This window comes from Ambystoma mexicanum, chromosome 5q (assembly GCF_040938575.1).
Source record: "Ambystoma mexicanum isolate Mex_15411 chromosome 5q, UKY_AmexF1_1, whole genome shotgun sequence".
Lineage (NCBI taxonomy): Eukaryota > Metazoa > Chordata > Amphibia > Caudata > Ambystomatidae > Ambystoma > Ambystoma mexicanum.
Window position 1 is genome coordinate 19,297,721 of NC_090933.1, and position 12,971 is coordinate 19,310,691.

At 46.4% G+C, this 12,971-nt stretch overlaps 1 protein-coding gene across 2 annotated transcripts in view; it reads right to left on the reverse strand.

The window, feature by feature from the left end:
- The window catches only part of HIVEP1 (HIVEP zinc finger 1), a 1,356,272-nt gene that overhangs the window by 342,593 nt on the left and 1,000,708 nt on the right, over positions 1 to 12,971 (reverse strand). The window lies entirely within an intron of this gene.

Genomic DNA, 12,971 nt, shown 5'->3' on the forward strand with positions numbered 1-12,971 from the left:
GCCCTAACTTTTACACACAACCAGTAAAGTGTGTTTAGCGTCAAACAGCAGCATACAGAAGTAAGTTAGTTCAGCGGGAGCTCAAAATACAGGGTGCATCAGCTGCATTGAGTAGCTTACTACTTCTTTTCCATGCCTTGGTCAGGTTATGGCTAGGGCAAAGATCACCCTCACCTCCGTACATGCTAATAGGAAGGTGAGTGATAGTCTATGCTGCTTTATGCTGCTTTCCCTTAAGATGCCTAGAATCCATGCCATCCAAATGTCAGTAATTCAGGCAGATGTCTCTTCTGCCCCGCACGTGCAACATGATTTTGCACCCACATTCCAATTGCTGAAACATACTGTGAGCGGCAGCATTGTGGTGTGCCACCCCTTTTTGAGAATGAGTCCCTCCCAGGGCTCGTGCTAACGTCACATGTCTGTGACCATGTGACTGACTAAATAAAAGGGACGAGCCAATTTCGGCTCATCAGTCACAATCAACGGACCCCTACCTGCCATGTCGTTATTGCAGCGTGATGCTAGCACTTCGCAGCAGGCAAATGGGCATTCACTGCATGGCCCTCCCAAGAGGACAGCACCCTCTGCTGGCAACGCTGTCCCTACATGCTGTGCCCCCGCTGGGCAACTCCGGCGATGTTTGTGGTTTTGACCTGGGTACCCCCAGGCCATTGAAGCGCCCGTGTGATCACCGGCGGACAGGGTGCTCCCGGTCACAGGATGAAGGCTGGGTTCTCCCAGCAGTGGTCTGCCTAGCCTACGTGACCGCATGACCAGGACGCAACAAGCATGTTGAACCTCGCTCTGGTTAAAAATATTCTGCGCTGTCACTCTATCACAACCCTGGGCATTGCATGCATTGGAGCCAAAGGCAGATACAGTCTGTCTTGAGACCAGGTGGGCTGTTTCCGATTCCCTAATATTGGCAGGGAAGCAGCAGTATAGGGGGAAGTTCCTTGCATTTGTGTGTAACTGATCTTGAAGCTGTGTCTGTGTATGTGTTCGAGGAGGAGCAGTGATGCTGGGTTTAAAATCCTAGCCGACCCCAGCGTCAGAGTAGCTGCAATGTAAGGGACAGTTCCTTCCAGTTCCCCTGCAGAACCAGCAGCACTCGAGGTGGACCGTGGAACGGCATTGCACTGCCTCTAAAAGAATTGCCCCAGAATTGCTCCAGTAAAAGCATATTCTCATTAAGGCATGGAGAAAATAGAGACCATGATCCTCCTTTGACTGCCTGCTCGTCTGTCAGAGCGTTCCAGTGTTCAATCATTGCTTGAACGCAAGACCAGCGTACTGGAAACAGCTGACCTCTGCTCAGCTGCAGCTGATGATATTGACTTGAAGAAGCTGATACTTTGTTGCGGCGCAGTACTAGTGTCCCATACACGGCTGGGAACAGATTGCAACGGCTGACTTATATAGTGCATGAGACCTTCTCATGTGTGGGCACCTTGATATTTTCCAAACCTTCAGCAACAGAACTTCAAGCATCGAGAACAAGTGGACAGAGGGGAACTGTCCATGCTTACCTAAAGAAAGTGTGCAAGTGATCATTTGAAAAACTCTAAATGGCACGGTAGTGTAGCCAATGCCGTATTCTTTCCCCTGTGATGCCAGCAAAAAGTAAATATAACCTGCGAACCAAAAACAAAACACTAAAAGAGCTTCATAGTACAATGTAGGAGGTGGAGCTAAGTGCTGACAGGCTAAATAAGAAGCATATTCCACCAGCCCCTATAAACGCAAACAAGTTGCCTGCTCCAGGGGTACTTAACATTACAATAAATGTCAAGGCAATGACGCACAATATCCCTTGACACTGGGGTGCAGGCTGGAGAGGGCAACGCCTCATGCAAAATTGTCAATTCTAATTCTTTACTCAACCTGTGCCTGTCACACCAAACGGACCTTGAGCAACATTCTATATCTGGCCGCTCTAATCGATCTAATTGATGAGGAGCCGGGTGCTGATAAACTAACTGTCCAGACCAACTCTAATGCATCGATTATAATTTAACAGCTGTCGTCCTCACCTTAACATAGATGACACTTTGTGCGAAGAGTCATCGCCGCGCCAGGTGCAAGCCCCTCAGGATTTATCTCAAACCACTCCCAGCAGAAAGCATACGTGCTGGAGCAGTTGGTAACAAGAGCAGGCCCAATATCATCTGTGGAATCAGCGGGTATTAAAGGAAATAAGAAATCAAGGGGGTGTGTATCAAGCTCAGGATTTATGGTTCTCTCTCCCCAGAGTGGCTGGAAAAAGATTAACGAAAACCCTTTGGAATCAACAGTGGTCAAGAGACCTATGATACAGGAGGAAGGGGAATGAGGAATGTGAGCCCAATTATGATCACGTACTCACAAAGAAAGAAAAACAAAAGAGATTAAAGGATGCAAAGGCTGCCTTAGCAAAGAAGGACGTTGCAAAGCATACTGCCCCCAAGTCTAATACATTAGAGCCTCTAGTGTCTACACTAAATAGTGATCTATCACAGAAGAAAGCTCGGAAGGTGGAATAGGAAAGAGATTGAGAAGAACTAAGAACAAGTCAGGTAACTTAACAACATGGCTAACAACTTGCAGAGACAAGAAAAAGGGGCACAAAAATAAATCAGAAAGTCAAGTGGCTGTGAGACATATGGATGAGTCTGGCCATTTGGCTCTATTGGAGGAGGATTTTGAATTATCTATATACAAATCTGATGCTGATATTGATGATGCGGAAAATGGTCAATGGTTGTAGTCATACAGCCTGCGCACCTAATCCAAAAAAATTAGATTTTCCAAAGTTTTTTTCAAACAAAAGTGTTTTTTCTTTTATTTTCTTTTTATCAGAGTCAATTCAAGTGATCCCTTAAGGTTAATACAGATCGTTCCCTCAACACATGTTTCACCAAGTTCATTGGTTCATCAGGAGGGTGTTTTTGTCATAAAGAATACAGTACTTCATTGTTAAATGTATTGTTTGTCATACATAGAGCAATTATCTGTTGAAAAGAATATATAATGAACAAATCGTATAAATCAATTGTATATAGGTAACATCACATTTCAAATGAGCAAAAAAACAATCATTAATTATTGTCCGTGTAATGACTTACTACATGAATGAGAACTAGGCAGTTGAATTAGTATTTTAACAGTGCATACTATGTCCTTGTTATTTTCACTGAACGAGCATAGTGTATCTTTTTTTACAAACTAAAGGATTTTTTTCATAATTTGAATGCAAAAATGGATAGTATTAAAATGCTCACCTTGTCAGTGAGCTGTCTGTCCAAATAGATTTTAATTAAATGAACCCTTTCAAAAGTTGCATGTAAGCTTTTTGAGGGTGCCAGTGATTGTCAAGTTCATGATTTTTTGATGGTGACCGGTCGCGCAGGAGTCTAGTGGGGCAACAGGAAAAATGCTTTGTTTTAGCATAGTCCTACTGATGGCTTATGAAGTATTGTGGTGTCATGGTAAGAAAATGAGGGTTCTTACCTATTTATAGCAAGTGAAATCAAAATTCCTTTCGGATGAAACAGCAGTTCGTTCTTTGCGGTTTGGTTTCCCGAGGTCGTGACTGGCTTTAAGATGGCCGCCTCTTTATACAGTGATTAGCGTGCGTTCATTGCGTACTTAACGTGATGAGCGAATTACGTTCGATATTTGGATGCCTTAACGAATCAGACTATATTTTAGTGATCTGGTTTAAGTTAGTAATGTAATGTCTTGTGCAACATTTGGTCTTCAAGTGTTAAAAAGGATGTTTTAATTAATGGATTGCATATGCGCGATTTTTCGTAGTATTCATTATAATTAGATTGATTTATTCTAATTTTAATCGCTTAATTTGATCAGCTTATTTCTCAACATTTTTGGAGAGAAAGAATTGTATTTAGTAATTAGAGATAACCTTCATTTAAAAAATGAAACATTCTGTGATAACTTGATCAATCTATCGATTGCTTGCAAGATGGCCACCTTAAAATATGCATTTGCTTTTTGTTCTTGAGCACTAGGTTTTGGATGCCATTTTAAGTCTATCTTATTAGTCGGCAGATGGATGAGATTCACATAATTTATGACACTTGAATGTGTCATTTACAATTTAAATGGGGTAAATCAAAGAGGAAGTGGCGAGTTAATGTAAATCTTATAACTTAATTTAGAAGTTTGTTTTTGGTGTGATTAATTCATTATTTTACTTTGAAAAATTCACTTCGGTGAAAGAAACAATTTGAATCGCTTTGAGAGTAACATTGGATGTAACTGCTCTATACACAAGCATCATTCACAAAAAAGGTATTGTAACAGTCAAGTACTTTCTGCAAACCAGATCATGGTCTTATTCTTGTCAAAATGAAATGATTTATGACATGTTGGATTTCACTCTTAACAATAACCTCTTCCTATTCAACAAACAACTATACAGGCAAGAACAGGGCACGGCGATGGGTGCAAAATTCGCTCCAGCCTATGCAAATCTCTACATGGGAGCATACGAACTACAACATGCATGGAAACACAGCTCATTCATTGAACAGATAGCCTATTGGGAAAGATATATAGATGACATCCTTGTAATCTGGAAAGGCGACAAACAATCATTAAAAGAATTCCACAACTTTCTGAATGACAATGACTTCAATCTAAAGTTGACAATGGAAGAAAGCAATCAGAAGATACACTTCTTGGATTTAGAGCTCTATGTTCATGAGGATAAAATACACTAAACGCTCTATACTAAATCAACATCAGGTAACAGTATACTCCATGCCAAGAGCAATCATCCTGTCCACACAATAAATAACATCCTATATGGAGAATATCTGCGAATCAAAAGGAATTGCACTGAAGATATAGAATTCATAAAACACAGCCAATCAGCCACAAAGACATTTTTGGAAAGAGGCTATTCTAAAAAGAATTTACAAACAGCCTTAGATAAAACTTCCTCGAAACCCAGAATGGAATTACTTAAGAACAAGGTGAAACCCAAGGACAAAACAGTAGCAACTCGAAAATTGAGATTCATTACCACTTACACTTCTGAAAACAAATTCCTGAAGAAGACTTTAGCAAAACATTGGCATTTGTTACAATCAGACCAGGATCTCCAATCTTTTTTGGATGATCAACCCACAATCACCTACAGGAAAGCCCAGAATTTGAAAAATATTGTGAGTCCATCTCATTTTGAAAGACATCAGAAACAAAGAACAAGTTACTTTCTTACCTGGTAACGTTCTTTCGATGGGATGGTCCGACGACGTATTCCATATCTATGACAGGTAATGTCCACAGCTGTGCTGCTTCGGAAAATCATTGGCGTCTGCGTCCTACGTCGATGACGTCGATGTGCCGTCCCCGAGGACCTCCTCCGACGGCCGACGTCACCCGATGTGATAAGTAGGACGCACGACGCCCATAGCCTCAGTTATAGTTTTTTCCCAGAAGGTGTGCCACCAGTTTTCTGCCAGTCAGACACACAAGGCCTTGCAGAACGCAAGCTGCAATCGCAAAAGAAATTCTGCAGCGGGGAAGGCAGGGAGGGAGCGATATGGAATACGTCGTCGGACCATCCCATCGAAAGAACGTTACCGGGTAAGAAAGTAACTTGTTCTTTGAGGGGATTGGGTCCTCCAACGTATTCCATATCTATGACAGACTCCCAAAGCAGTACCAAGCAAGGAGGTGGGAAAGAATTTAGAATAAAAATTTAGCATGCCCAATCAAATTGCGGAATAGAGAACTAGATCTTGCCCTCTGATGGAATCGAGGGAGTAGTGACGTACAAAAGTATGTACTGAAGCCCAGGTGGCTGCATCACAGATGTGACGAATAGGAACTCCCCTCTGCAGGGCAGACGCAGCCACTCCCCTGGTAGAATGGGCCCGCAAGCCAGCCGGAAGGTCCTTACCTGCCAAGCGGTAACACTCGGAGATAGCTAAAATAATCCAACAAGACAAAGTCTGTTTCGTCATAGCTTGTCCCAAACGCTTTCCAGCGTAACCAATGAAAAGTTGATCGTCCACTCTGACCCGGGACATGCGCGAAATATAAAAGCTCAACGCTCTCCTAGGATCAAGCCTATGGACCCTCTCCTCTTCCTTACCAGGCTGTGGAGGAGGATAGAACGCCGGAAGAACAACCTTCTGGCTCAAATGAAATTCCGAAACCACCTTCAGAAGAAAAGAAGGACGAACTCTAAGGACAATCCTGTCCTTCTGAAACACAGTGAAGGGTGGCTTAACTGAAAGTGCCTGTAACTCACTCACTCTGCGAGCGGAAGTAACCGCAACCAAAAATACAGTTTTCAGAGTCAACAGCCTCAAAGGGCAAGAATGTAAAGGCTCAAACGGAGCACCCATAAGAAACTTAAGAACAAGGTTCAGATCCCAACCGGGCACCAGAAAAGGTGCCGGAGGGAACACATTAGTGAGACCTTTCAAAAACTGCGAAATCAAAGGAATCTTAAAATAGGAACACTCTTCAGACGAGCGCTTAAAGATGGACAGCGCCGCCAGGTAACCTTTAATGGTCCCCACTTGCAAGCCCCTGTGGGCCAAAGAAAGCAAAAAAGACAGAACCATGGGAATGCCACATTCAAAAGGATCCACATTCTCAACTCTGCACCAGTCACAGAACTTTCTCCACTGGCAACGGTACAGAGACTTTGTTGCCGGCCACCTGGCCGAGAGCAACACCTCCATCACGTCTTCAGGGAGGTCCCAATCCTTATACCTCAACCTTTCAGAAGCCAAGCGTGAAGATTGAGGGATCTGACCTCTGGATGGAGAACATGACCCCACCTCCCGTGAGAGCAGATCATCTCGGTAGGGAAGACGACGTGGAGGGCAGATGGACAAGTCTAGAAGGTCCGGGTACCAAGTCCTCCGGGCCCACGCCGGAGCAATGAGGATCATCCGGGAACCGAACCTCCGTAACCTCCGCAGCACTTGCGGGATGACGGGGACTGGAGGAAACGACCACTCCACCACAAATGCGTCTCCTAAGGCTCCTGTTGGAGGAAATTCCCACAAGCAAAAGCTTTCGCACTTCCGGTTGACACTGGAGGCGAAGAGATCCACTTGAGGGGTCCCCCAAAGGGCGGAGATCTCCAGGAGAATCTCCTGAGCCAGCTCCCACTCGTGAGAGATCGAGCTCTGCCTGCTCAGAGCGTCCGCCGTCTCGTTTTCGTCTCCGGCCAGATGAACAGCCGAGATTGAAACTTCCTGCTGGATGGCCCAGAATTAGAGCTGCATCGCCTCCCTGCACAGCAGAAGTGACCCTGCCCCCCCCCTTTTTGTTGAGGTAGTGCATGGCCACCGTGTTGTCCGTTAGAATCAGGACACTCTTTCCACGCACAGTCAGCAGAAAAGCCTTCACGGCTAGCCTGACGGCGCTCAGCTCCAACAGATTGATATGGAGTCTGGACTCCGACGGAGACCAACGACTGCTGACTGTCAACTCGTTGGCATGAGCTCCCCATCCCATGAGGGATGCGTCCGTCACGATCGTCACCTCCGGCCAGGGCAGCCAAAATGGGGCCCCCTTCATCAGATTGCCCTCGACGGCCCACCACAGAAGGTCCCGGGCCACCGAGGGCGGCACCTGAACAGGGTCCAACAGCCTGCCGGAGGACAGACCACTGGAGCTTGAGTGCCCACTGCAAACATCTCATCCGCAGACGAGCCTCTGGCACCAGAAGAATGCAGGATGCCATGAGGCCGAGCAGTCTCAAGAACTCCGACGCTGGGAGATTCTGGGCAAACTGAAACTTGTGCAGCATCTGCTGAATGTGAAGAGCCCTCACCTGAGGAGGAAAACACTGCCCTAGGGACGTGTCGAGCACTGCTCCGATGTACTGGAGCCGCTGCGTTGGTGTCAAATGGGACTTCTTTAAATTGAGGGAGAAGCCCAGCCTGTGAAGGCAGTGGCAGGTGACGGACAGATGATCCAGGACTTGCTCGGGAGAGCTCGCCCTGATCAACCAATCGTCCAGGTAGGGGTAGACGTGAATCCCCCGTTCCCCGAGATGCGCTGCCACCAACACCATGAGCTTGGTGAAAACCCTCGGGGCGGAGGTCAATCCGAACGGCAGGACCCGAAACTGAAAGTGCGAGTCGCCAACCGCAAACCTCAGGTACTTCTTGTGCTTGGGATGGATCGGCACATGGAAGTAAGCATCCTTGAAGTTGAGAGACACCAACCAGTCCTGAAGTTGAAGGGCCTGGGGGACTTGAGAAAGAGTCAACATCTTGAACTTGTCCTTCCTGAGGAGTTTGTTTAAACCGCGCAAGTCCATGATGGGTCTAAATCCCCCTTCTTTCTTTGAAATCAAAAAATAAGGGGAATACCATCCCTTGTTCCTCTCCGCTACAGGCACCAGTTCTATGGCGCCTTTCTCCAGCAGGGCTTGAATTTCCTGCGCAAGGAGCGGATCCGGACACTTCAAAGAGAGGTTCCCTGGTGGATTGTCGTGAGGCCTCTGCCGAAAAGGAAGACAGTAGCCGTGGGTTATGATCTCCAGAACCCACACATCCGAAGTAATGGCTTGCCGCTCTACAAGATGCTGCGCCAGGCTTCCCCCAACCGGCGAACCATGGGACCTGGCCTCATGACTGAGTGGTAGCGGCTGCGGCGTTGCCTGAGGGTAAAGAGGTAACTGCCCGAGCGGCCTTGGCACCTCGAGTACCTTTATTTCCACCTCTGGCACTGTTACGATGGCCTCTTTGACTGCTAGCTCCCCTCGCTTTACTGAAGGACGAGTAATAGTGAAAGGAACCTCCCCTCCAATGCTGTCCCCTAGGACGAAAAGGCGGAGGTTGGTGAACTGCAGCGCCCAACAACTTCGCTCCAGCTTTGGAGGTCTGCAACCTCTCAAGGCTCTCATCAGCCTTGCTGCCAAAAAGGTGTCCACCGTCAAAGGGAATGTTGAGGAGCCGGGACTGCACATCAAGAGCGAACCCAGACTTACGCAACCACGCAAACCTGCGCATTACGGTGCTCGCCGCCATGGACCGACTGACACAATCCGCCAAGTCCAAACCCGACTGAACGGCCTCACACATAGCATCCTTGCCATGCTGAACCATAGCAAGGAAACCATCCCGTTCGTCCCCTTCGGGAATATGTTCAGCCGCTAATGCAACACAGTTCCACAGAGTGTGTGTGAAACGAGACAAGGCACATATGGAGTTGGCCGCCTGAAGCTCCATACCCCCTGAAGAAAACACTTTCTTCACCCAGCCGTCAAAACATTTGTCGTCCCTATCCGGAGGGATGGTAAGGATACGAGCCTGCTTTGCCCGGGCCGTAGCCGCCTGCACCACCAAACTCTCTGGAGTGGGGTGCCTAGACAAGTAGCAGGGGTCGCTACTGGCTGGACGGTATTTTCGCAACAAACTGCCGGAAGACTCTCTGGAGCAGTCCAAGCCGCCGCCACCCTTCTCTGCAGAGCCATATGAAAAGGCAAAACTGGGTCAGTGGGGGGACCGAGATCAAGGATGTCTGTGTGTGAGATCATCCTGAACGAACTCCCCTGGGGGAGCTGACCAACTCAAGTACTCGGTGACCCGAGACATAAGGCGCCGATATGAAGAATCGGCATGAGTGCCAGGCTCCGGCCTACAAAACTCCACATCCGGAGAGGTGTCCAGTCCACTGGCATCATGCAGCGACTGCCGCAGATCATCAAACTGGCTATGGCCCGAGATAAGGTCATCTGGAACCGTAACCGTAACCGTAACCGGAACCAAGCCCCCATCAGAGCCTTCATCACCCTCTGAAATGTACTCCAGGCAGGGAGAGGAAGACCTCTGTGGACCAAAGCAGTGCCTGACCTTAGTCATAGCCTTTCTAGGGGCAAACCCAGTGCCACGGGGCCCCTCTGACACCACCGCCTGGAAAGGCGTCGAGGGCGCCGAACGAATCGGCGCCGGCGTCAACAGAAAAGGCGTCGACGTCGAGCAAATCGGCGTCGACGTCAGCTGCAGCGCCGCCAGCATCGGCGGCATCGACACAGGCCTCGAAGCCGGAGCGCCGAGCGTGTCTCTCGACGACCTAGGCGCAGACGGTGTCGATGACCCCCTCGGAGGCGGAGCCTTGAGAGAAATTGTCGACGACCTCGGTGCCACAGGCGTCGACGTCTTCTTCGAAGATGGCACAGGATCACGCGGTCTCGAGCGCGTCGAGGACCGGGACCTGGAACGGGCATGGCGAGAACGGCTACCCTTGTCCGAGCGGGACCTCTCCCGCGAGCCGTGCCGATCACCCGAGCCCGAAGGCGTACGGGCGGTGTCTCTCGACTGGTGCCGACCGACCCCACTCGGAGGCGCGGACGGACCGGTGCCCTGCGATTCAAGAATAGCTAGCATCTGCTTCCCGAAGGAAGCCCATTCCTCCGGTGTCGCTTGCATGGAGGGATAAGCGACCCGCCGACGGGTGGAGTCCTTGGAAGAGGACGGGGAAGGCGACCTATGCCGGTGCTTCTGGGAATGCCTCAAAGAGGCGGAGGAGTGGTGAGACCGACTCCTGGAAGGAGACCCACTGGACTTCCGACGATGACGCGGAGAGTCACCCCTCGAGTCATCCGTCGAAAGCCCCGCAGACCTCGACTTCCGGGGCTTAGACACCCGGCCTACCGAGAGCTTCTTCTTGCGTTCCCGCAAGGCCTTTGCCGTGAGCGACTGGCAGGCGACACAGTCGTCTGTATCGTGGGCCTCCCCGAGGCACTAGAGGCAGGCATCGTGCGAGTCCGTGACCGACATCTTGGACCCACAGTCCCCGCAGTTTTTGAAGCCCGGACGCGGGGTTGAAGATGAGAAAGACATTGCCACGAACAGGTCTTCACAACAAACCGAACAGGTTCAACGAACCGAGAATTGAAAACAGCAAACTCCAACGAGTCGAGGCGTACCGAGATTCACGAAGCGAACACGTTCGCGGAAAAAACGGAACTGAGGCTATGGGTGTCGTGCATCCTACTTATCACATCGGGTGACGTCGGCGGTCAGAGGAGGTCCTCGGGAACGGCGCATCGACATCATCAACGCAGAACGCAAACACCAAAGATTTTCCGAAGCAGCACAGCTGTGGACATTACCTGTCATAGATATGGAATACGTCGGAGGACCCAATCCCCTTGAAAAGGTCTTTCACAACTGTGGAATGAAAATACATTAAAGGGAAACTTCAAATGTGGAACATGTGCAATGTGCCAATACTCAGCTAATGGACTTACACAATTTCATTTGCCTAATGGTCAGATCCATTTTCTACAAGACTTCATCAACTGTAAAAGCAAATTTGTGGTATATGCATTAAAATGCCAATGTTCAAGAATATATGTTGGCAGCACTATACTTATGCTGAAAACACGAATTTCTGAACACCTAAGAAACATTTTGAACAAATATATGAGATTTCCAATTGGACTCCATTTCCTCACTGAACATCCAGAAACCCACATGGATAAAATTAAGTTCTACAGTTTAGAAAAAATTCAATCGCACAGCAAAGAGAAGCCTATTTGATTTGCAATTTGGATTGCTGTTATAAAGGTCTAAACACAGACTCAGAATTAGGACATTTTCTATGATTTACTTTTAACAAAAGGCTAGCTATTGCATATAATCTTCTTTCTAGGAAATCTCCTTTACTTGATCTGCTAATTTGAATGTGTTGTTGTTATCTATATTCTTTTTAATTAATTTCACTGAAATCCCTTACATTTATATCATATAATTTTCAAGATTTCCATCACACAATATAGGTTTTACAAAATGCTATCCATTACTTTAATTCAATTTGAAACTTCCAAAAATATGTCCATATAAATAAGCTAAATAATGTCTAACTCTCAAAGCGATTCAAATTGTTTCTTTCAACGAAGTGAATTTTTCAAAGTAAAATAATGAATTAATCACACCAAAAACAAACTTCTAAATTAAGTTATAAGATTTACATTAACTCGCCACTTCCTCTTTGATTTACCCCATTTAAATTGTAAATGACACATTCAAGTTTAATAAATTATGTGAATCTCATCCACCTGCCGACTAATAAGATAGACTTAAAATGGCGTCCAAAACCTAGTGCTCAAGAACAAAAAGCAAATGCATATTTCAAGGTGGCCATCTTGCAAGCAATCGATAGATTGATCACGTTATCACAGAATGTTTCATTTTTTAAATGAAGGTTCTCTCTAATTACTAAATACAATGCTTTCTCTCCAAAAATGTTGAGAAATAAGCTGATCAAATTAAGCGATTAAAATGAGAATAAATCAATCTAACTATAATGAATACTACGAAAAATCGTGCATATGCAACCCATTAATTAAAACATCCTTTTTAAAACTTGAAGGCCAAATGTTGCACAAGACATTAAATTACTTACTTAAACCAGATCACCAAAATATAGTCTGATTCGTTAAGGCATCCAAATATCGAATGTAATTCGCTCATCACGTTAAGTACGCAATGAACGCGCGTTAATCATTGTATAAAGAGGCGGCCATCTTAAAGTCAGTCACGACCTCGGGAAACCAAACCGCAAAGAACGAACTGCTGTTCCATCCGAAAGGAATTTTGATTTCACTTGCTATAAATAGGTAAGAACCCTCATTTTCTTACCATGACACCACAATACTTCATAAGCCATCAGTAGGACTATGCTAAAAAAAGCATTTTTCCTGTTGCCCCACTAGACTCCTGCGCGACACCATCAAAAAATCATGAACTTGACAATCACTGACACCCTCAAAAAGCTTACATGCAACTTTTGAAAGGGTTCATTTAAGTAAAATCTATTTGGACAGACAGCTCACTGACAAGGTGAGCATATTAATACTATCCATTTTTGCATTCAAATTACGAAAAAAATCCTTTATTTTGTAAAAAAAAGATACACTATGCTTGTTCAGTGAAAATAACTAGGACATAGTATGCACTGTTAAAATACTAATTCAACTG